We start from the raw sequence: 26,150 nt of genomic DNA on the forward strand, positions 1-26,150 counted from the left end.
GAAAACATAGTGGTAAATCTTCATGACCATGGATTTGGCAATGGATTCTTAGATATGACACTGAAAGCATGAGTAACAAAAGAAAAATAAATTAGACTTCGACAAAATTAAAACCGTTCGTGATTTAAGAACACCATTCATAAAGCGAAAAGACATCCTGCAAAATGGGAGAAAATGTTTGCAAATTCCAAGTCTGGCAAGGGTCTATTATCTGAATATATAAAGTATGCTTATATATCAACAAGAAAATGACAAACAACCCAATTAAAAATTGGGCAGAGGACTTGAATGGACATTTCTTCAAAGATAATATCTAAATGGCCAGCAAGCATATGAAAGGATGCTCAACTTTATTAGTCAATTGAGAAACGCCAAGTCGAAATCACAGTGAGATAACACTTAATACTCGCTAGGATAGCTATAATCAAAATATCAGACAATAGTAAAGATGTGGAGAAATTGGAAATCCCATACATTGCTTGTGGAAATGTAAAATGGTTCAGTCGAAATGGAAAAGACAGTTCCTCAAGAAGCTAAACTTAAAGTTACCATGTCACTGAGCAATGCCATTCCTGTGTATATACGCAAAAGAATTGAAAATAAGTATTCAAACAAATAGTTGGACATAAGATTTCATAGCAGCTCTATTCGCAATAACCGAAAGGTGAAAACAACTCGTGTCCATCGATGAATGAATGAATGAACAAAACGTGGTATATATATATATATACAATGGAATGTTATCTATAAAAGGAATGAAGAACCAATGCATCCTATAATGTAGATGATATATATTATAAGAATCTATTTATACGAAATATGCAGAATATGTAAATTTACTGAGAAACGATGCAGAATAGTGGTTGCCGGGGGCTGGGCGAGGGGTGAGTGAGGAGTGGCTGTTTAATGGGCATGTTGTTTCCTTTGAAATTATGAAAACATTTTAGAATTAGATAGGGGTGATGTTTTTATAATATTGGGAATGCACTAAATGTCGCTGAAGTGTACGCTTTAAAATGGTTAAGTTTATGTTCTGTGAATTTTACTTCAATAAACTTAGAAACTAATTTAGCTCAATGAAATATAAATTAAGATGGCGGGAATAAGAGTATTAATCATCATTGAATTAATAAATATGATTCCTGAATAAAAATTATCTTGAATTTAATTGACATTTTTTTTATTTATACATAGTGTGTTTGTGTGTTGTGTATTGTTTCTAAAAGACACAATGAAGCCAAAATAACAGAGGATTGTTGAAAAACTATTTCAAAATACAAGTACATAAAAGCATAGAAAAGCGCACACACACACCGGTCATTGCTAACCAATCCAAATTACAAGTGACAATAGAATTCAAAACTAAAGGCACAAGTCCAGATAAAGAGGTATCTGCTTTTGCTACAATTATTTATTATTATTCTGAGGCATAAGAATTATGAAGGAATATAAAGCTTCCCTTATTTACAGATTACATAACTACCTAGAAAATACAATAGAATACACTGAGAAACTGTTAGACCTAATAAAAGAGTTTAGTAATGATGATCAAAAATAAGGTATATTACAAGTCTTAATGATTTTTCTATGTGACAGCAACCAATTACAAATGTAATGGAACTACATTTTGTTAACCAATGTCACCACGATAAAAAAAATAATTACAAGTAAATAAATAAATAAATATGTAATAGGAAAAAAAATCTCATTAACAAGATGAAAAAACTATTCATTACCCAAGAATAAACCCAACAAGAAATGCCCAAGACCTATATGAATAAAAAGATTTCAATTTTCAACAGAACCAAAAGGAAAACTCTGCCTAGAGAGGCATACTTTATTCCTCCCACATGGCGAGACTCAATATTGTATAAATGTCAGATCTCCCCAAACTAATGTATAAACTCAATTCACTCCCAATAATTTCCCCAAGTATCTTATTTAGAGAACTGATCATATACTTCATTTGTACAGCTCACTTTCTCACTTACATATCTCTTAGCATGTTCAACGCACTGTCGTAATGTTGCATATGCTACATTTAATCCTAAAAATAATCTCTCATCACCACCTACATATTTGAAAACTGAGATGCTGAGAGCTCAAGTAATTTATTCAATGTCATAGTTAATAAACTGTAGGCCTGTAACATTAACCAAGTAGCCTGGCTCTAGAGCATTAGCTCTTGACCAGTATGCTTCGCTGTCACTTTGCTAATGACAGCAAATAAAAAGTCTGTGTTGCCATATATCCACATGGAAATTTGATGTATGATGAAGGTGGCATTTCAGATAAGTGGGGAAAAGATGAACTATTTATTAATAGTGGAGGTAAAATGGGCCATCCATTTGGAACAAGTTAAAGTTAACATTCCACCTCACTCCGCATCCCTAAATAAATTCTAGACGTCTTAAATGTATAATGAAAGGAATATACTGACAAATTTATGTTGAAAAGGTAAAATTATCTGCAGAGCAAAAACACCACACATCATAAAGGAGATTGAAGGAAATGTTTATAACATATTTGCCAGAGTGAGTGTCTCAAACCACCCCCTTACAAACAAGACAAAATAATAGATGACTTATAAAAGGTATCCAAATGGACAATAAATTTATCAAAAGAAGCTCGACTTTCCTAATAATCAGTAAAATGAGGAAGGAAAACATGTCCAATTGGAGAAAATGGAAATCGGGCAGTGTCTACCAAAATTTTAAATGCGTATTCATTTTGACCCAGCAGTTTCTGTTCAAGGAATTTGTCTTATAAAAATATTTGTAAATGCTTTCAAAGATATATGACTATGAATGCAACGTTCTTAGTAATACCATAAAATGTACAAAACATATCCGTATTATGAAATAATGTGGAGCCGTTAAGTAATAAGATTTATAAGTAATGACATGGAACGATGTTCATGAGATATTGTTAAAATTGTTAAAGCACACCGAAGAATACTATCTTCTCTTATTTTTCTTTTTCCCTTTTTTGGAAAAATAGTCTGAGTGAATATATTTGTGTGTGTAGAGAAAACATTTGAAAGATGACTCAAAGCAATTGCATTGAGGGAGAAAGGAAGACAAGCCCCTGAGGAAAACAGCATTTGAAACATGAGAACAAGACCAAAATGTTTGCAGAAAAGACTGGAAAACACATGGCAAGTGAAGCAAGAGGAAAACCAGGAATGTGGTATTGTGGAAGAAAAGGGAAAAGGGTTTCAAAAATATGACATCCACGATGCCAAATGCTTTGCAAGATAACAATTCGATCGATTCAAGATAAAGTGTTCACTCAGTGTAGCCAGACATAGCTCATTGGTCAACCTTGGCAAGCCCTCCTTGAGTGGAATGTTACGGGGTAAAAAACTTGGATTAATAAGTGAATAGAAGATGAAGAATCAGAGAAAGTGAGTGTAAACAATTTCAAGAAGTTCGACAACGAGGCAAGAAGATATATAGGTTGATAGCAAGATGAGAAGGTTGGAGACCTACCTGCATCTACCTCTTGAATACTTTTTTTTGGAAAAAAGGGTGCAAGCCATAAGTCACAGCTGATTATCCCGCAGATGTCAGGCAATTAGCCTAAATTAGAGGCAGACTGTAAAGTGATAAGTAGCAAGTGACACTGATTCATTTTGGGGACTAATAACGTAGTGGAAACCATGGGGAACTGGAAAGCATAGCTCTCATCAAAAACGAATGGCCATGATTCGGTTCCAGTAGATTGTGGCTATAATGGAATCCATATCCCGTGTTCCTAGATCTTCTGATTGTTCAGTAAACATAAGAAATCAAGACTACGACCACCACGCAGGCTAACCCTGTGGACCAAAATGTGTCTATAGGCAATACCTAGAGTAATACTAAGAAAACTATACAAAGACATACGCTCAAAGACACTAAAAATAAATCAAGAAGTAATCCTAAGAAATATTCAAGTAACACACAGAGAGGCAACAAAAGCAAAACAAAGGAAAGAGAGGAACAAACAGAAAACAGACACATAAATTGGCAGAGTTAGGTGCCAATTGACCGAGAAGTAGATTAAATGTAAGTAGTCTAAATTGTCTTTATAGGAGATTATCACATTAGGTGAGATAATATCAAGACCTAATTGTATGCTGTCTATGAGAAACTCGCTTTAAATATTAAAGCAGAAATAGATGAAAAACAAAAAGACGGACAAAGAGGTACCGTGTCCCCTAATCATGATAAAGCTGGAGGAGCTAGATTAACATCAGACAAAGGAGGTCTCACAGCAGGGAATTTGTCCAGGACTAAGAGGAACATTTTGTAGTAGTAAAGAAAATGGTTTATCAAGAAGACATAACACTCATAACCCCATAACAGAGCTTCAATACACGAAGCAAAACGTGATCAAACTGAAAAGTAAACAAAATACCCCATAATCTAACCCAGCCTACCTTTCCAGGCTTATGTCTGATCATCCTGTGTTACATGCACACTGAACACATGCCTCCCCGTTTCTCAAGCACATGATAGCTTTCCCCATCTCCGTGTCTTTAACTATGCAGAATCCTATGCCAAAAATGCCTTCTACCTTATTACCACGCCCTCAAATCCTCACATTTCAGAGCCAGATTCAAATGCTGCTTATTCTAAAGGTTCACCTTGACAGCAGATACCATCTCTCTTTCCTCTGAACTCTAATTTCAATGTGGTACATGCTTCTCTTAAAGGATTATAGTGCACTGTTCAAAGGGCCGTCTCCTGAAGTGTAGAGCTCTGTCTTACTCATTGCTGTATTGCTAATGCCTAATTCTAACATAGTGGCCACTAAATAAATGTTTTCTAACAGGAACAACATGAAGCAACTTTAGCAGAGGAAAATAATAGTTGAGGAGTCGTCTTAGATTGTAATCATACTTAGGATGCATTCCAGTTTTATTCATTCATTTATTCGTTGCCAAGACCCACTTTCCTCCTTCCATCAATGCTTATGGACACCTGCTATGGCTCAAGCTCTATGCTAGTTAATACTCATTATTCCAACAGTGAATGGTTTTCAAGAGCATTCTCACATCCATAATCTCCTAGCTTCCTTATCTTTGAAATAATTAACAAGAAGTTCTGATACGTCTTCGCCACAACATAGAAGGCCTCATTTTCTTTCTTGAAGGTGAGTAACGTAGTAAGACACCTTTTGGCAATTTTAAAGCACGATTTTGACCTTCATTTTGCTTCCCAGTAGGAATATTGTAGGCAGGTAGGTATTAGCTCTTCTGGTTCCGTGTTTTCTCTTTGCTACGACAGCACCAACCTACAAATCTAAGCTATAATCTACATAATATCGAACTGCATATTAAAACAGCATGGAGCTGTAGTCAATTCTATTAACTTTTTGCATTTTTCACCACCAACCTGGGTATCACATGGAGAAAGGTAAATATAACAGTCACAGATGGGAGGAAATTTTACAGTGCTGTGGCTGAGAATTTAGTAATAGCTAGGTACATATTGAAAAAATGTAAGACCCTACCTTAGGGACCCATGACATGAACACACAAAAAGGAACGATTAGGTTCTACATACACATTCGATTGTATCAGCTGCAAGATTGGAGGCCCACCTGTAAAGATAATTATGGAGACTGTAAAAAAAAAATAATCTATCATTACATTTACATTTTATTTCATTTCTGGAGTTTCTTCCATACTGTTTAAATGAATTCGTTTTTTCATTCTAGCCTCTTTTCACCAAAATGAAAAATCACGCTTTACAATTACCAAGATGAAAATCAAATAATTTTGTTGAAAATAAAAAAAAAAATCGAAGAAGGGATATAGATTCCGGAAGGGGAAAGTCAAGAGAGAAGAGTAGATATAAACTCCATGGTAGATATATACAACTTGGGCATTTATGTATTTTTATAACTCCTCGGGTACAGCTAGGGGTGAGAATCACTACCTTAGAGTAGTGCTTCTCAAACTTTAATGTATATGAAAGTCACCTGGGGGATGAAAAAATAAATTCTGATACAGTAAGAGTAGAATGGGGTTCTAGATTCATCATCTCTAACAAACTCCCAGGTGACTCTGAAACCAGTATTTTCATTGACCACACTTTGGGTAGCAATGCCTTAGAGAAATTCTCCAAGATATGTCAAAGGAGACATATACATGGATCCAAATAGAGCCCTATTTGTATTAGTGGAGAGGAAGGGAAAAAAACACACACACACACATTAACTGTCCCTTAGTATTGTAGTAAATAAATAATCTTTAGATTTTCATAAAACGGAGCACTGTTAGGTAGCTGAAATTGATGAACTAGACTTACCACACATCAACAAGGATAAATGTTTAAACATGGCGATGATTGACAAAAGCAAGTCTTAGATTATAGTTTGACACTTTTCAGGTACATTAAAAACACTCGACACGATATTATATTATGTATAGTTTATGAATCTATAGCTATAGAGTTAAATTTTTTAAACTTTCATGGGAATGATATGCACTAATTTTAGGAGAATACTTACCCTGGAGGAGTGAGAAGAAAGAGACGAGGACGTGAAATTCTATCTTCATTTGTCAAGTGGAAGGAAGATCAGAAAGAACTTAGCTGTTAATCATATTTTCAGTAAGTTAACATCTGTTGTATCTGGATGAGTTGATACATTTTTCTGTACTTCTTAATATATTCGAAGTGTTTTGTTATTAAATTTTTAAAACATCCAGGGCTTTGTTACACTTGAATTCCTACCTTATGTCAGATGCTACTGTGAGAAAAAGTTCTGGTTTTGGGAAATGAATTACTGTATTCTCTACTCTGTGTCTAGTCCTGCTTGGCTCCATTACACCAGGAAATAAAGTCTCCCTCCTATTCCTTAGAACAGTGCTTCTCAAACTTTCATTCCTGTCCTTAGTCTCAAACTCGTTGCCCTAACCTTTTTTATACTCTCTCTGGCACCCAGAGCCCTCCACACCTTAACTCAGGAGTATCAGTTAGGGACCTCAACAGGTTTGCTCCAAATCCAATAGTGTGACCTGAACCCGCTAGGAACATTTTTGTTTTAAGCTTCTTCATTAAGAAATAAAAGTTGATTTTTCCATAAGAAGAAATTCAAGTAAAACTCGAAGAACTTTCATGTCTCTGAAGCATTTCTCTGGTCTTACTACACTTCCAATTATAATCAATATTACAAGATGGCAAAATATACCCGGCCCTGCTCGATGGAAAAAGGCCCTAAAAGAAGCTGTTAAAACACTTAAAAATATAGCCCACGAAGTCTACCTTTAGCTATACACTGACTTCCTTCACCTCTACTATTGACTGGTTTGATGAAATGGAATAAAACTAGGGCTCGAACACCTGCAAGTGACCAGAAGTCTAACCTTAGACAAGTCAATTAAGAGATCTGGATAGTTCTCAATCTCCTCATCCAGAAAACATCAAATTTCTAGCATACTATATGTGGTAGAGAGTTGATGAAAGTCGCATTTATAAAAATAGTAATGAACTAGTATATTTCTCTTCTACATATACCATCGACCTTTATTCAACTTCTTCCTTTTGAGTCTCTCCATTCCCTTCAAGAATTTCTCACTCTAACATCCAGGTTGTTTTTTGTTTGTTTGTTTGTCTGTTTTGTTTTTTTTATGGTGACATTGGTTAACGAAATCCAATATGTTTCAGCTATACACCTTAACAGTAAGGTATATATATATTTACACTGTGTGTTCACCTCCCATTAACATCCATGTTCTTGTCCTGCCACCCCTTGGGGACAGCCCTCATCATGAAGATGCTATTTTCCATAAATCTCTAGAATATTGCCGATAGAATAAACGCCTTGAGGGCTTATCATAAAGGGCAATAGCGATGTACTTTGCACCTCAAGTTAAGCTTAAGAAATTCATCGACCACTGTTTTCCTTCTGAAGCTATTGCCTTTTGTTTTCCTATTACTTCCCGGTTCTATGCAAAAACTGTTAGCATAAGCGTTTCCATGGAAACCTGCTAACCACTTAATTCCAGAGATTCATCTCCCTGAATATATATAAACTCTCAACCTGCATGTAGAGTCAGGTGGTGATAAGTCTTCCTGCTTAACTACAGCTGATGTCTGGCTGGCTTTTTGTTTGGAGACAGGGTCAAATAGGGAAGGCAATAGGGACAGACAATAGTTACAATAGCCTTTCTTAAAAACTGGCAGAAGCTAGGGCTTATGATGTCAGAATCCTCTATAACTCCCACTCTTGGGACATCGCCTGACTTAAGGCACACACAGTTTCTAAGTTTTAAAGGCAAAGATGAGACTCCTAATGAAAACCAAAAAAAAAATTTTTGAACCTCAAAAACTTGTTCTCTACCTACTCCATGGAAAAAGCTCACTAACAGCTGTGGTAAAGATCTCCGCATCAAGAAAGGCTATAAGGACAAAGGATCTGGTCCCTGTCACTTACCAGTTTCCTCACTGCACACAAATAACTTAAGTTGCCTGAGCCTCATTTTCCTCAGCTGTAAAGTAGGAATTCCATCCCCTCCTTTTAAGGTTTCTGTGAGGATTATTTAGTCAGTCTCTAGCTCTCAATGGCCTCCACTAGGTCCTCTTCCACATGACCATCATGCGGCTGCAAGGCTGCCTCTCGACTGCCTCTCCTATTGCTACTCTCTCTTCCCTAGGAGAGTTTCATTCATTCCCATGACTTCCATTAACATATGTGAATGATGGACAAGTATCTCCAGCTCTGAGAGCTCAGAGCTCCAGATCCGCGAATTGATTTGCCTATTTGACGTCTTGACTTAGATATGGACCTCAACGTGACGTGTCAAGTGTTGAAATCAAAATGTCTCCCTCCTTTTCCTAAACATGTTTCACCATCAGTCTTCCCAATCTTGGTAAATGGCTTCCCCACGCACCAAGTCCTCTTAATTATATCTCCCACATGTATATAATTCTTTCTTCTTTCTGGCTCCCTCCATCATTACTACACGAGTCCAAGCGCCATTTTCTTTTGCCAGAACCATTTCAAGAGCACATTACCTGGTCTTCTTGCTTTCGCTCTCGCCTCTCTACTTTCTAATTAATTCTTCACGCAGCACAGGATGTTCTTTCTACAATGTAAATCAGAATCACGTCACTCATCTGCTCACATTTCTCTTAGGGATAAAAACCAAATTCAATATCATGGGGCGTACCAGGTTCTACAGTCTGAACCCTGCCTCTCTCTCCGCTTCCATCGAACGTCATTCTACCCCACCACTCTCTCCATTCCGATCCCACTAGACTTTTCTCATTACTCGACACATACTGTGTCCTCTCCAACGTGGGTCTCGGTATATTCTATTCCCTCTACCAGAACATAATTTACACAAAGGCCCCAACTCTTTCCACCTGCTTAATCCCTATTCTTCCTTCTGTCCCTAGTATAAATTTCACTTCGGTAAGGGAACATTTATTTCCTCCATCCCCAAACAATGCCACGTGCCCTCCTTCGGTTTCCGTGGAATCTTGTGCGGCTTCTCCATGGCACTTAGGACACAGAAAACCATTTAATCTACACAATTAATATCTCCCCCCCACTCGCGAAGGACCAAGCTCCAAGAGGCCAGGGATTTGTGTCTTTTGTCTAACAGTATATTCCCAATACCTAGCATAATTCCTGGAACGTAGCTGGAGTTCAAAAAATATACGTGCGTCAAGAGCCCCGTAATCATGATTTCTGCCTCTACTCTCTCCCTTTCAATCTCCTTTATAAGGTACGAATCTGAATGCAACAGTTAAATAGTTGCCCAGTGCCCTTGGGATAAAGGCCAAATCAGTCAACATGACATAGCATCTTGCCCGATGAAGGGACTGCTTGCCACGGCAGGCCCATCTCCCGACATTTCCAATTCCCACTCCAGGCTCTGTACAGAACTCACACTTCTCTTTCTGTGTACATCATCCCCTCTACTTGAAAACTTCCCCCTATATTCCTTTGTCTTGGTAACTCTGATTTTCCTTTAGATATCAGCTTTAGAAATGATTTCCCTCAAAAGCTTCTCCTGGCTCCCCAAGATTGGCCCAAGCATACTTCTCATACTTATACTCCTATAGCATGTACTTACATTATCAAAGCATGTGTCCCTGAGTATTGCAAACAACTTTATATATACGTCTTCCTCAACAGATTTCATTCCTTAAGATCAAGGGCTGTATCGCATTTATTTTTGTACCCTGAGTAGTTGGCAAAGTAACCTGTATAAATAAAGCAAAATATTTTCAATGAATTACTTTTTTGTTCTAAACAGTTCTCAAATCCATACCTCTTTCTCCACTCCTATCATTGCTATTCTAGGGCGGATGCTCACAATTTCTCGCCTATTCTACTACATCAACCTCTTAACTGATACCTACCCCCAAGTCTGCCCTCTACACTCATGACTGGAAAATCTTTCTAAAATATAACTTGGAACAAGTTCTTCAAAGCTTCCAACCACTTATAAGATAACGTCTAAATTCCTTAGCATGGCACACGTGACTGGTTTTATGAGATAATCAATGTGAGATGCTTAGCAAAGTGTATGTCACAGTAAAAGTACTCATAATTGTTAGCCACTGTTTTAGTAAGCTTTTATTGCAGCAATAAACAACCCTCGAATCCCACTGCATTACACATAATACCCTACAAGCATAAAGCTGGAAAGACTCCTAAGAGAATGTCGAAGCCGGTGTTCTCAGTTACAATCTCCCTCATGCCCAGCAGAGTATGGCATGCTCATAACAGTCGTATATAACAGAATAACTCTCAAAGGAGAGGGAATTTTCACAGTCTCTTAATATACCTTTTCCTCCCCCGTGGAAGTCCCTACTCTCAACTAAATGTTTTCATTTTGCAAAAAGGAAAACTAAAGCCCAGAGAGGGTGAGGAGACTGGCCCAAGACCACACAGCAAAGAAATAACAGAATTAAGATAAGAACCCACGTTTTCCAAGTCCCAAGCCAGCGGTAGTCTTTCTGAAATAACCAATGGGACTATACAGTGTGACATGGACTCTGGAGTGAGACTGGCAGGGTCAAACATTGGCTCTATTTCTCAGCAGCCATATGACCTCGAACAACTTAAATCTTCCTGAGCCTCAGTTTCCTCCTCTTTAGAATTATATGGTTAATATTTTGAAAGGTGCTTTAAACAGTCTCCAGAAAACAGTGCTTGGAACAGTGCCTGAAATTTAAGTGAATATTTGCTATTTAGGGACAACTCTAATGAGTTGTCCTGGCTGTCTGGTAGAGCCTATCTTGCCAAACTTGATAAACTTATTGGAATCGTGGAAAGCAGGAAGACATCTGGCAGCTTGTCATTTCAGAATGAAGCCTATTAGCATTAAAGAACGGAAATTCAAACCAGCAGAGACTCTAACTCTGGCAAGAGGCTGATCTTAAAGTGCGTGTCCAGCTAAGGAGAAGATGCCATAACACAAAATTCCCTAAGTTCTTCCAGAAAAACCTTTACTGTGACCTTACTTCCAGGACACAACTATAAGTCCCCATTGCAGGCCAGCGGCTGGTGATCAGGCTATAGGTACAGGCACCTGCATTCCCCATATAGGAAAATTAAGGAGGACATGCTGATTGTGTTTTTTGTTTCCTCATTCATTCAACAAATACTCACTGAGCTCTTTACTCTGTACCAGGCACTGGTCTAAACACTGGAGATATAGCAGGTAACAAAGTACCTGCCACCATAGGGCTCACATTCTAATCAATGAATATAGACAGTAAGTAAGCAGGTAAATAATATATCTGAGAGCGGTAAGTGTGATAGAAAAAAATAAAATCAGGGTAAGGAGAATAGGGAGTTCTATGAAGAGGGATATATATATATATACACACATATAGGGAATTCTTTTGAGGGGAAGAGAAATATAGAAAAGGGCAGTGTGAGACACCATTTTTTTTTTAAGATTGGAGAAATTACAGCTCTTTTGTACACTGATTAGAACAATCCAGAAGAAAGGGGAAAAAATGATCAAATAGGAGACAGGAGAATTGCTGGATCCGCCATTATACCAAGAGGACAGATCAAAGAATCTAGCGCCGAGGCCCAAGGAGCACGGACAGCTCACCCATGGTAGCGAGAGTGAAGACGGACTTTCTGGGCGCGGATGCGGGTAGGTGAGAGGATGCTGGTGGTGTACGGAGTTCTCTTCTGACTGCCTCAGGTTTCTCTATGAAGCAGGAAGCAAGGCCATCGGCTGAGAGTGAGGTAGAGTAGAAGGCGTTGGACGTTTCAGGAGAGAAAAATCCCATCGTCATTAAGGAGAGCTTGAGAGTAAAAGGACTAGAATAACATAAGAACACATTTGTACACACACGAAAAAATTCCTACACATAAAACTACAGCGTGTGACAAAAGGTACATGCAATTTTAATTTTGTTCAACACTGTCATATTGCCCGCTGAGGTTACATCACGTAACAACGCTTGCTTCCCCAAACTTTTGCCAACATAGAGTGCTATCGTTTCACCCTTCCCGAACCCACACTTGAAAATGATATCACTACAATGTTAATGTGTATTTTTCTTATTGAAATGAGGTTGAGCATCTTTTCTTATGATTAATGGCCAAGGACCACAGATAAAACTCGATCCTTCCAGGGAGTGGCGATTGGTAGATTAGACCAGCAATTTCTTTTTGTCTCAGGTCTCCACTCTCTAAACCAGAATTTATTGAGTGATTACCATGGATCACACTCTGTCCTAGTCACTAAGGGATACAGCTGTGAACAGCAACGAAAAGAGGTCAGAACCTAAACTGTGCCCCATAGCCCAGTATCACAGAGTCTCTAGTACATGGTCACAAATCAAGAATCAAGATTAATACTTAGCATCGAGATCAAGTTTTCTGTTAGGTGCTGTGGAGAGAGACACTAAGATTCATGTTTTGTAAAATTATAGTTGACATTCAATATTAGTTTATGTTAGTTTTAGGTGTACAGAATAGTGGTTAGACATTTACATAATTTACAAAGTGATCCCCCCATTAGTCTAGTACTCACCTGGTGCTATACGCAGTTATTACAATATTATTGTTAATATTGTAACATTCCCTACGCTGTACTTTACATCCCTGTGACTATTTTGTGATTACCAATTTGTATTTCTTAATCTCTTCATCTTTTCACCCGGCCCCCCACCATCCCTCCTATCTGGCAATCACTCTGTTGTTCTCTGTATGTTCTCTGAGTCTGTTTATGTTTCGTTTGTTCATTTATTTTGTCCTTTAGATTCCACATATAAGTGAAATCTATGGTATTTGTCTTTCTCTGTTTCCCTTATTTCACTTACCATAACACACTGTAGGTTCATCCATGTTTTCGCAAATGGTAAGATTTCATTCTTTTGTATGGCTGAGTAATATTCCATTGTATATGTACGACGTCTTCTTTATCCAGTTGTCTATCGATAGATACTTAGGTTGTTTCCATATTTTGAAGATGGTAAAATAATGCTGCAGTGAACATAAGGATACATATACTTTTTGAATTTTTGGATTTCTTTGGATATATACCTAGAAGTGGAATTGCTGAGTCATAAGGTAGTTCTATTTTTAATTTTTTGAGGAACCTCCATCCTGCACTCCATAGTAGCTACACAATTTGCAATCCCTCCAAAGGTACACGAGGGCTCCCCTTTCTCTATATCCTCATCATTGTTCATTTATTGTCATTCTGACAGGTGTGACATGATATCTCATTGTGGTGTTAATTTGCATTTCTCTGATGATTAGTGACCTTGAGCATCTTTTCAGGTGTCTATTGGCCATCCGTATGGAGAGACACAAAGATTTTTAAGCAGGCAAGTGACACAAATCGGAGCTAAGCTTTAGGATGACGAGTCTCCGCATGAGTTTGTGGTGGACTGAGGATAGAGAAGCAGTGCCTCGTTCACAGCAAGCCCTCACTAAATATGAAAGGATTAAAAGAGGAAGGACCCTCCAAGAGGGGAATGTGGCTGCAGAGACAATAGCGGCCATCTTCATAGAACTCTGAACCAAACGATCCTGTAGGATTCTCAAAGAGAAATGGAATAAACAAAAAACAGCTGCTAGAAGCTGAGCTCAGCCACTCTTCCAGGTCCCCTGGCCTCTGTAATTTTCCAGGCATTGTATGCAATAGGCAATTCTAGAGCAGAGCTGGAGGTGTAATGCCTATTTAAAGATAGATTTGCAGCCTTAAATAAATTCCTGCTGGCAATGCTCTCAGCTGTTACCCCTGGGGACTGGTACAAATTTCCACTCAAGTACCAAATGACCAAATATGTTGAACTATTTAACTCAAAATTTTCTGAACCAAGTTCCTCGGCGATAACCTAACATGAAAATCGAAAGAGCGATGCCATTCGAGAGGGCTTATCGCTATTTCCTGCCACCGGCAGTGCCCACGTTCTACAATTCCAGTCCAGCAGGTAAATGGGCAAACTCTGCAATCAAAAGAAAAAGCACCTAGAGAAGTCGAATAAGATGGTGATGTAGGAGGCTCCTGAACATCCCTCCTCGCATGGACACACCAAATGTACAGCTACACATGGAACGATTCCTTCTGAAAGGAATCCAGGAACTAGATGAGCAACTTCTGCACAGCAGGTGAATAAGACTGAGCAAATACCCACATCGGAACAGGTAGGAAAGGCTGAGACACACCCCGTCCATAAACCCCGCCCCAGCACAGTGCTGTACCATCCGGATGGAACCTTCACCCAGCTTCTCCCTAAGGAACAAAGGGTTTTGACTGCACATCTGGCACCCCAGATTTTAAGGCTCCTGCCCAGGGGATGAGTCCCCAAAACCACCTAGTTCTAAAAGCCAACAGGGCTTGCTTGCATTCGTAAGAACTACCAGACTGAAGCAAACAAAGACGCAGTTCTTATCAGACCCGAGCACACAAGCACTTCCTGTGGCTACCCCGCCAGGGCTCGGCACAGAGAGCAGACAAAAATGGCCATCTCCCAGTCTTTCCCTGAAAGGAATTTAACTGCATACTTTACAAGCTGCTGCCTGAGGGTCTGACTTCTAATTTTAGCTCGTATACAGAGGCTGGCTGCAATCCTCCCCACAGACCAGGGAAGCCAGTGAGAACTTCCCTCACCTCCTCCCTCCAGCTGGCTCAAATGATAAAACCAAGTTACCAGTAGCTCCCTGGAGCTTATACACATATCTGGCACCCCAGCTTTTGCAGTTGCCACCCAAGGGATAGGACCCCAAATCACCCAGCTCTGACAGACAACAGGTGCTACAGGACTATAACAGACAAAGAAGTCTTTTTAAATTAGTGCGGGAGGACCCCCATTCATAGCTATGCCCCCTGGCTCATTCAGCACAGAGGAAGAAAGCCAAAACACCCATCTCCCAGTTTCTCTCTGAAATATTTTTAACTACATAATTTCCTGGCTGCTGCAGGAGGGTCCAGCTTGTAATCAGCCTGCATCTAGCTGCTGACTGTGATTCATCCAATTGGGATGCAGGACACCGATGGGTCTTGGTGCACCTTCAACTACTGGGAGCCCCTAAGAACAAAGAAACCTCTTGGAGTCTACGGCCATGCCACCCTGAACACGCCCAATCTCCTCTGATCTCGGAAGCTAAGCAGGGTCATGCCTGGTTAGTACTTGGAAGGGAGACCACCTAGGAAGACCGGGTGCTATAGGCAAAAAAAAAAAAGTCTCTTGGACAATCACAAACATTGGAGAGGCAACCAGGAGCTTGAGCCGGGCTGATTGACGGGGTTCATCTACACGAGACTACTCAGTCAAGGCTGGGAGAGGTGGCTGTTTTATCTGATGCACAGACATCAAAACAAAGAGTTAAAAAAAATTAAGAAACAAGAATATGTTTCAAACAAAAGAACAAGATAAATCTCCAGAAACAGATCTTAATGAAATGGAGATAAGCGATTTACCTGATAGAATTCAAAATAATAGTCAAAATAATAGTCATAAATATGCTCACAGAGGTCAGGAGAGCAATTTTTAGGAACAAACTATGGAATGAAAGAAAATATTTGCAAACTGCATATCCAATAAATGGTTAATATCCAATATACACAAGGAACTCTTACAACTCAATAGCAAAAAAAATAAATAACCCAATTTATAAATGGGCCAAGGACCCAAATAGGCATTTTTCCCAAAGAAGACATACAAACGTCATCAACAGGTTTATGAAAAGATGCTCCACATCACTTATCATCAATTAAATGCAAATGGAAACCACAATGAGATATCACCTTACACATGTTAGGATGGCTATTATCAAAAAGACAAAAGATAGCGAATGTTGATAAGGATGTAGAGAAAGATAATCTTTGTGCACTATCAATGGCAATGTAAACTGGTACAGGTGCTATGGAAAACAGTATGGAGGTTCCTCAAAAACAGGAAAAACAGAACTACCATATAATCCTGCAATCCCACTTCTGGATATACATCCAAAGAAACGACACCATTATCCCAAAGAGATATCTGTACTCCCAAGTTCATTGCAGCATTATTCAGAATAGCCAAGGTACGGAAATTACCTAAGTATCCGTGGATGGATAAATGGATAAAGGACATGTTGCGTAGGTATACAATCAAATATTATTCAGCCTTTAAAAACAGGGAAAGCTGCCATTTGCAAGAACATAGATGAACCTCGAGGGCATTATGCTAAATGAAATAAGCCAGATGGAGAAAGAAAATTATTGCATGATCTCACTTATTTGTGGAATCTTTAAAAAAAAAGAATGAAGGAAGGAAAGGCAAGGGAAGGGAAGGGAAGGATAGAAGGAGGGAGGGAGGGAGGGAGGGAGGGAGGGAGGGAGGGAGGGAGAAAGAAAAGGAAGGAAAGAAAAAATTGAACTCATAGAAACAGAGAGTAGAAAGACGGTTGCCAGGGCAGGGGCTGAGAGGTGGGGAAAACACGTAGAGGTTGGTAAAAGGGTACAAACTTTCAGTTCAAAGATGACTAGGGTCTGAGGATCCAATGTAAAACATGGTGACCATAATCACCGTAGTGTATAATTGAAATTTACTGAGAGTAGAACGTACATGTCCTCACGTGAAAGAATAAGAGGTAAGTCTATGAGGTGACACACGTGTCATCTAACTTGAAGACCAATATAATTTCACAGTGTGTCAAATCACCATGTTGTACATTTTAAATATCTTACAATTTTAGTTGGCAATCATACCTCAATAAAGCTGAAAAAAACAGATTAATTAGATTCAATTAGATTCAGTCATACAACTCCCAGCCAGTAACCTGTGGTGGTGTCTCTGGAGCTTTGGACATAGGATTTGGGAAAGCTCTCTGTCACACTGTGATGACACCCCCGCCACCCACCTTGAAGTCCTGTTGCAGGGAGTTGCCACCAATTCATAATTCGCTAGAGCTGCACTGAATTTTGAAAAGCCTTAGTCTCCCCAAACCTCTTTCTGGTCCGCGTGAAGTCCAACAATGTAGCTGCTTTAGGTATCTTCACCGAGATTCCTGCTCATTCCTTCATGAATCTTGACAGCTCTGAACCCATCGCCCCTGAGCAAGTCTGGAAACAACAGGAGCCTAACACAAAGTCCTTGCTCAGCCATTTATTGTCTGTTTGGAAACGGACCCATTACTTCTTCACCGAACAAACCTAGAAACCTGAGCAACCCTTAGATGGTTGTTAAGAAAAGTGAATCACCATTTACCAAGTACCTACTATGTGTCAGGCACTATGTTAAGTGTTCTCAAAAGTTATCTCATTTTCTGTAAGAATTATGACCATAATGTCAAAAATGCCTCGTAAACAGTAAATGCTAAAGATGTAAGAAATTATTTTTACGTGATATTAATGCTGCAGGCCGTCCCTTACGATGAGAAAATGAGCAGAAAACATTCCCACAGTGCCCACACATCCCTCGCGGTGCTCAGTGCTAACAGAAGGTGCTGGTGATATTATTGCATGTGCCTGCGTTCCTTCCTCAGAATGGTATCAATCAGAGGACAGAGACTAGGGAGGTAGCCTGTCTCTATTTATGTCCACAGCCAAACACGATGAGCTCAGTGACTGACTCAAAACGGGTGCCCAGTAAATGTGTGTTAAGTAATCTAAAGGTGATTTAGCGTGAGGGGATCGGACATTAATCAACAATGTTGATAAATGAGATGCCTGACTGATGAAGGTGATAAAGATGGCGGAAGGGCCATGCTTAGAAACCATCCTTATCCTTACCACAGCCTAGAGCCCTGCAGGATCCCGCTCCTGCTGGCTTCTCCCACCTGTTCACGCTGCGAACACACAGTCTGCTTAGCACGCTTCACGCACACCAAGCAACTCCCACCTCGGGGCCTTTGCATGTGCCGGTCCCTCCGCCTGGATCACTCTTCCCTTAGACATCTTCGTGGATCAGTCTCACTTCATTTACGCCTCTGTCCGAATGACAGCTCCGTGGAGAAAACCTTTTCTGATTATCCTTTCTAATGCCTTATGTCTCTCTAGCCCATTCGTCTTCCTTGTACTTATCAATATCTAAAATGATAATTCTAATAGTGTGTGTCTTACTCCCGCTAATCTGTAAGCTTCGATGTTGTCCTATTCACCGTGCCAACTCCAGCAACCTAGACTGATGCCTGGCAGGCGGCAAGTACTCAAAACATTGTTGAAAGAATAAACAAAAGAATGAATGATGCAGGTGTGAGAATTAAATGTCAAGTTTATTTACCTGCAGCCTAAATATTCTTCATACCTTTCACATCATAATTAAAACGAAAGTACTACAGCCAGGTATGTTGATAATAATACACAGATTACCCAGCCTTCCAATTTTCGGATTCTTCTGGAGATGTTGAATTTACAAAATGAAATCGAATCTCACATTTAAGTAAAGACTAAAAATAAACCTTAAACGATTAAAACATCACAAATTCAAAATCCAAACAAACAGCAAAAGATAAAACAAAGGTAAAAGAATTTGAACTGCACAAAATAAACTAATTCAGACAGTCCATATTCAGATTCAGAACAAAAGAGAAAACATCTTCACCAAAGACAGTTATAATCTTTCTCTAGTTGACCCATCGTGCTCAGAGAATCTGTCAGCATGATTTGTAGTTGTGAACAGTAATTACATGACAGACCATCCAATCTATCAAAAGGAGTAACAGATATGAAGTCTTTTCTTAAGCGGGCAGAGGAGGTATGTGAGGAGGGGTGCCTTACCCAAACTATGAAATACAGCTTTCTGATTAACCAGATGTATGCTTCCCAGGAGGAGCCCCCTAGGTTTCCTGGGTTTCTAAAAATCAAAAGCTTATAATATTCTTGCAATAATTTTGAGGTATCATGGATTTTATAAACAGCCATGCAGCTACAGATTAAATCAAGATCTTTCTCTAGAGCAGCGAGATGGAACTTGGCGGAGGCCTCGTGTTGATTGTGGCCTTTGGCCTTAATGAGATCGCCATTTGATTTTCAAGAAAGATCTAGGTGTCTCACGTAACTGCTGAGATTCTTCTTTCTCACCTGTGTTCTACTTTTGACATTGAACCTTTGACATTCATAATGGTGTCCCAACGAATGCAGCCACCACACTGTTCCTCCCGACTCTTTAATGTCACTGACCTTGTTTTATCTGTATTTCACTCCAGCCACCTCTTACCTTAGGCCAACTTTATACGAAAACATCTGAGCATACTTACTACAACCACCGACACAAGAAAATAACTATCGCATTAATGCTCATAATTCTTGCAGTTTAGATATCATGATGACTGTTCAGATAAATTATTGCCATACTATAGGCCTATAACTGAAGGACTTTCTGAAAATGTTATTTTACTCACTTTGGGTCTCTGGGAAGCAGATCTCGAGAAGGAGTTTAGGAGTGCAAGAGGTTGATTGGAAAGTAACGCCCCTGAAAGAGAAAAAAGGAATGAGGCAGGATGAGCGGGAAGAGGCTCCAGACTGTGATGTGGCTCTGTCATCTGCTCAAGGAAAGTGGGCAGGAAGCAAGATCTGGCAGAGAGAGCTTCAGATGCAAGTGCAGACCCGAGAGAGTCTTGGCAAAGCCGGTGGGGAGATCTTGAGCAAAGACTGCCCATTAGAAGCAACCCCTGTTGCATGAAAAGCATGAGGCACCAGAAACTACCCCACGTCCAGTCATTGGCAGTAGGCCTCCTGGGAAGAGCATGGCCTCCTCTCAAACACTGACGTGGATCCTGAAAGCGCTGTCCCCAGAGGGTGTCAGCTCACCGTGCTCCTTTGTGATGAACAGCAAGTTATTTTTTGAAGGAAGACCCAGACGGTGCGTCTTCATGGCTGCCATACCTGGAGATCAGTTTTCACCTGGAAGTTACAGCTATTCATTGTTTTAACCATCTATGATTGAGGCAGTTCCCTTGAATTAGAAACCAGAGTGGAATGGGAGAGTCCAAGGCAGGTGACAGTGTTAGAATCTGGACTTTTGCACATGTTCCAAAAGGGAACACACTGACCGGTTTCTGAGAAGGAGAAAATGAGATGACTCTGACCACATCAAGATGAATTAGGGGAGTAAGGCCAGGCAAATGAACTAAGAGGACGTGTCTGCCTTTTAAGGCTCGACATTAGTTACCGTAGTTCAGTAAATTAGGTTGGAAAATTGTATGGCATTTGGTGTCTTTTACCTAAAATTTTTATTGCAATAATTGTAGGTTCCAATGCAATTACAAGAAATAATACAGTTTATTTAGCTTCTTCTAATGGTAACATTCTGCAAAACCATAGTGCAATATCACAACCGGATATTAACACTGATGCGATCCACTTATCTCATTCAAATTTCCTGCTTTATCTGTACTCATTTGGGCACATGTTTGTGCGTGCATTATTATCACGCCGCCATGATAGTGAAGACACCGAACACTCCATCACCACCAGGATCCCACGTGTCACCCGTTTCCCACCCACTTTCCTATCCCCATCCCTAGTCCCTAGCAACCACCAACCTGTTCTCCATCTCTCAAATTCTCTTATTTCAAAAATGTTATATACATAGAATCAGCCATTATATAACCATCTGAGGCTGGCTTTTTTTTTTTTCACTCAGCATGATGTCCCTGAGATCCATCCAAGTTGCTGCATGTATCAATAGCAATTTCCTTTTCATTGCTGACTTTATGTCATGGTACGGGTGTATCGCAGATTGTTTAACCATTTACCCAATGAAGGACACATGGATGTTTGTCCCCCCAATATCTGGTTATAAACATTCTTGTACAGATTTTTGTGAGAACATAAGTTTTTGCTGCTCTGGGATAAGTGCCCAGAGATGCAACTGCTGAGTCGTATTGTAGTTGCATGTTTAGTGTTTTTGTTTTTTTTTTAAGAAACTGCCAAAATGTTTTTCAGAGTAGCTGTACCGTTTTACATTCCACCAGCAATGTATGAGTGAATGATCCAGTTTCTCTGCATACTCACCGGCATTTGATGTTGTCGACATTTTTTTTATTTTAGCCATACTGTGTGCAGTGATATCTCTGTGGTTTTAATTTGCATTTCCCTAACGGTTAATGATGTTAAACATCTTTTCATGCGGCCATCTAGATTCTGACAGTGTCTTTATTGGCTTCTCTTAGTGCTTAAGCCAAATTCATTTGGAAAAGACCAACATGATGGAACTAAGCAAGAAAAGCCAAAGGAAGGGGAGAGCGAGATCATGTGAGGTTGGAGTTTTAAAGGGAGACATAATTCATTCCGCGATCTTATTCAAGCATACGTTTCCATATTCATCTTAGCTCCTCATGCAACACAATCAGCTTTCCAGAAAAAAAAAAAAATCACCAGGCGCTCTCAATGGACTTTCAAATACCTTTCTTCATGTGAGAATAAATTTCTTCTTTACAATATTTATCTGAGATAAAAGATGCAATTTGATGACTTTAAAAGTAAAAAAGGATTAACAAACATGGTGAAATGTAAAGATATAGTCAACCTGTATACTTATAATATATTAATTTTATTGTATGTAAATGAAGCCTTAATATAACTGATAAACAGAAAAATTAATTTAGATGGGGGTGATGGTATTATATAGACTAGTGTGAGAAGAGAATATTTTATCTGGTTGCATTTAACCTCTAACCCCTTTATTTCACAGAAAAAGTGTACTCTCTCCCCTTGACTTGCTCTTACCTTCTCTTCTGGCCGCAAAACCCCGTGAGAGATGTGCCCTCCTACACCCAAACTGAGGAAAGCAAAGTGCAGATTAAACTCCTTCATCATCAAGCTTTTGGCAGCATCCTCTGTAAGGGAAAAAAAAGGAGTGATTCTTTACTGCCAGAATCCTGTGACTCATTTTTATTTATAACAACCTACATACTTCAAAAACAATGTCTCACATAAAAGTTATTAAAATGGAGACAATATACTGTTGGCAGGAGTATATAGTAGTATGACCTTTTCGAAGGTAGTTTGAAATTCCTTTGACCTAGAAATTACATTTCTAGTAATCTACCTTCACAAATGTATTTGTCCACCAAATAGCAAACACCTACTATGTGCCAGACATTGAGCTGGATGCTGAAGAAATAGCAATAAACGACTCCAAGTTACAACATCATAGAGTTCTCACATTCCACAAAAACTATGCCAGGTGGTGTTCTGTGCTCTGATGGAGAAGAAAGTACCGTCGTGTTCATTTTATTGTTTTGATCAGAATCATTCACAATTTAAATATACACGACATGCATTATGCTGCACGCATTTCATACATATCGAATAATGCATATTTGATATGCATCATCGAAAAATGCATATCAAAGGGGAATAGAGTGATGGAGGAAAATGAGGATGTCATTGTTTGTTGGGTGGACAGCCAGGGAACACTTCTCTGATAAGGTGACATGTCAGAGAGACCTGAAGCAAGTTAGGGGATGAGTCACGCAGAAAATCCAAAGGTTCTGAGGCAGAAAGGGGCCCAGTGTATTTAAAGAAAGGCGACTGTGGCTGGAGTGGAGTGAGCGATGGGATAAATGGTGGCCACGGAGGTGGCAGGTAGCCATACGCTGAAAGCCCAGGTAGACCAGGAAGTGAGACGGGAAGACATGAAAAGGCTTACACCGAGTAGGCTTCTATTTTAAAATAAATACACACTGGCTGCTGTGTGGAGGACAGGATGTAGGAGGGCACAGGGGCAGAAATGTAACAGCGGTGATCACTGCCCCTGTATTTGAAAGAATAAAAACTGGAAACCATCCACATACCCATTAATGAGAACAGGTTAAAGAAACGGTGATACTACCCTCTTTCAAACCACGAGGCAGCCATTCAAAAGAATGAGGCAGAACTCTATGGAATGGCTTGGAAAGATGCCTATAATATACTGTTAAGTGAACAGAAAGCAAATCGCAAAACAAAATGTCTGGGAAGATCCTTGTTTCATAAAAAAAACAAAAAGAAGGAAACGTGTAGAACGACACACACGCGCGCACGCGCGCACACACACACACACACACTTATTTGTAGAAGCAGAGAAAAATATTAGAAGAACAAGAAACAGACTGGTAAGCGATAGTAGAATAACGTGCCCCCCCCCCAGAAAAAAATACACATCCTAATCCCTAGTATCAGTGAATATGTGACCTCACATGGCAAGAACGGTTTTGCAGATGTGGTTAAGGGTATGGCCCTTAAGACAGGAAGAGCAGGCTGGTTTATTCAGCTGGGTGAACCCCAGCTAATCACAGAAGTCCTTAAAAGTGGGGAAACTTCCCCAGCCGAATCGAAGAGATGGCAGCGTGAGAAGGACTCAACACCCATTGCTGGTTCTGAGATGAACAAGGCCATGAGAAAGAACCAGAAAGACGCCTCCAGGAGCTAAGGGCAGCCGCTAGAAGACAGTCAGCAAGGGAAAAAGGACCTCAGTACTGCGAGGCACTGAATTCTGATACCCGAATGAGCTCACAAGCATATTCTCCCCGCCCAGAGTCTGCTGAGACAAATACAGCCTGCCCACGATTTCACTCTAGCCCAGTGAGACTGTAGCCGACTTGACTTCTAAAACAGTTAAGATAATAAATGTACGCCATCTTAAGCCACTACGTTTGCAGTGACTTTTTGCAGCAGCTATAGAAAAGTAATACATAACTTCTGGCAAGTGGGATCAGGGGAGGGAGCAGGATAGACACTTATTTTCTGTATTATTCGCAGTGTTCAAATTTTTTAAGAGAAGCAAATTCTGCTTTAGATTTCGCAACAACAAAAAAAAGATCCCAAGCAAAAAAAAGAAAGAGAGAGAGAGACAAATTAGATTAGTTAGATCAAATTCTTGGCCTGCAGCCCAGAGTGAGTGGCTAAGCAGGAGGTCCAGGGGAAAGGCTTCGGTTTGCATGTCTGGAGTTCCCAGGTGCTACTTATGCTACTGGTCCAGGAACCACACTTTGAATACCACCAGTTAAAAAGATGGGATCTGGCCCCAGCCCTCCTAGAATCAAATTCGGGTTCCACGCTCAAGGCGTTTGACCTTGAGCAAATTATTTAATCTCTCTTTTGCCTAGAGTTTCTTCAACTACAAAACGGAAATGATCATATTAGTACCTACCTCACAAGATACTTGTGAGAATAAATGAGTTAATACATGTAAAGTATTCAGAATATTGTTGGCGTGTGGTTAGAATTAGGTCAGTATGAAATCTTTATTACGTTACTATTTACTTACCTTGGGTCTTATTTTAAGTCATCCAGAATCCTGTCTTGAAACTTCTTTGCGTCCTTCCTCAACCGCCTCCCTTTTTGCTCACTTTCTCTGACTTTATTCATCTTTTGATGAGAGTGTCTTCAATGAAGTTTTTGTCATCGCCAGCCTTTCTTAACCTTTAGACAGAAACCTTCGCAGAGACAGCTGTTTGTTCAGCAAACCTGGCCCTCATTGGGGTAATGAAAGACAAATAATTGACCTTCCTCCTTTCCCTGCACCTTATCCCGCCCTTTCTTATCCTGTTCCATCGAAGGGGAAAACACTTCAGAAAGAAAGGGGCCGCTATAGCAGCAAACTTCGCTTGCTCAGCCTTCTCTCGCAATAGTTTAATAATTGGACTAGTTTGTCCCGCTCTGAGTAAGCTCCAGAATTATTGTTCTGGCGAGAACTTGATGAGGAGATACCAAAATAACAAATGGTATTTACTCCAACTCTTGCAAAATTAAACAAAATAGTTTATGCATCATGTCATGTCCTTTTGATAAGCTGCTTCTAATCGTGTTCAAAATTGTGGCTTATAAATAAATTCAATCAACAGACAAAGCACTTCCGGCTCTTCAAACTGTCAATCTCTATCTCCGGCAGTGGCAATTTTATCTAAACACGGAGGAGGAGGGGGCCGGCAGGCCACTGTCAGTCTCACCTCATATCTGTAAACAGCTTGACGGTGGCCTTTGCAAATCCCTTGCCCACACAGCTCCTCCGCCAGTGGCCAGCAGTGTGTTCTCAGCCATTGTAATTGTGTCCTTAACCGCTATAACCTCGAACCCAGGAAAATATACACTGGCCGTTGCAAACTTTACTAGTAATGAGTTAACTTACGCAGATGGTTGTTTCTCCTCCAGCTCTCCAGCCTCTCAAGTTGGAAAAAGCAGAAAGCGAGTTGCAAAGGAGTGAGGGGCGGGGGGATGGGGCGTGGAGAGAAGAGATTTCATTATTAGTAATTTTACATTTTTTTCTTGTTTTATATAAGCACTTTTGAAATCACGGGAGATCCATCTTTGCAATTCCTCGTGTTGGCTTTTTCAACCCAGAAGGTCTCAGATGTGTGCTAAAGCATCTTGTAAAAGTGCTAATGGGGAACGCATCACCTCTGAGTCAGACATTGCCAAATAAGGCAACTCTGGCAGGAAGGAGGCAACCTCCTTGCTGTGTGAAGATCTCTGTGTTAAGCACTTCTGCAGACAAGGTGGCTGTGACCCGGCCTCCTAGCCCACCCACCCTCCCTTGAAGAAGTTGATGGGAAATTGTATTCACAATAATAATATGTACTATTATACAGAACGTTATCTGTAATGACGTCAAATAGAACTCAGTCTTTGTTAGCATTTAGGCTTCGATGCCTTAACCAGTGGGTCCCAAATTTAGCTAAACGTTCCAATCACCTAGAGAGCTTTGCGACATGCGGCGCCTACATAACACCCACGCCAAACAAATCAGAATCTTGGG

At 39.9% G+C, this 26,150-nt stretch overlaps 1 long non-coding RNA gene and 1 pseudogene across 5 annotated transcripts; one reads left to right on the forward strand and one right to left on the reverse strand.

The window, feature by feature from the left end:
- LOC107520610 lies at positions 1-25,255 on the reverse strand. Of its 5 annotated transcripts, XR_004952877.1 has the most exons (8): positions 24,663-25,255; positions 22,139-22,248; positions 17,329-19,880; positions 12,074-12,202; positions 10,076-10,205; positions 9,009-9,079; positions 6,502-6,544; positions 1-5,589 (listed from the first exon to the last, which is right to left on the reverse strand). It is a non-coding gene; the product is annotated as an uncharacterized LOC107520610 (long non-coding RNA). The 5 variants fall into 5 exon arrangements; XR_004952876.1 differs by having other exon boundaries at positions 1-6,544; XR_004952875.1 differs by lacking the exons at positions 1-5,589; positions 6,502-6,544 and having other exon boundaries at positions 6,769-9,079.
- LOC118608414 lies at positions 15,537-15,655 on the forward strand (annotated as a pseudogene).
- Positions 25,256-26,150: the final 895 nt, after the last annotated feature.

The sequence above is a fragment of the Rousettus aegyptiacus genome, unplaced genomic scaffold (genome assembly GCF_014176215.1).
Source record: "Rousettus aegyptiacus isolate mRouAeg1 unplaced genomic scaffold, mRouAeg1.p scaffold_m13_p_9, whole genome shotgun sequence".
In the NCBI taxonomy this organism is placed as follows: domain Eukaryota; kingdom Metazoa; phylum Chordata; class Mammalia; order Chiroptera; family Pteropodidae; genus Rousettus; species Rousettus aegyptiacus.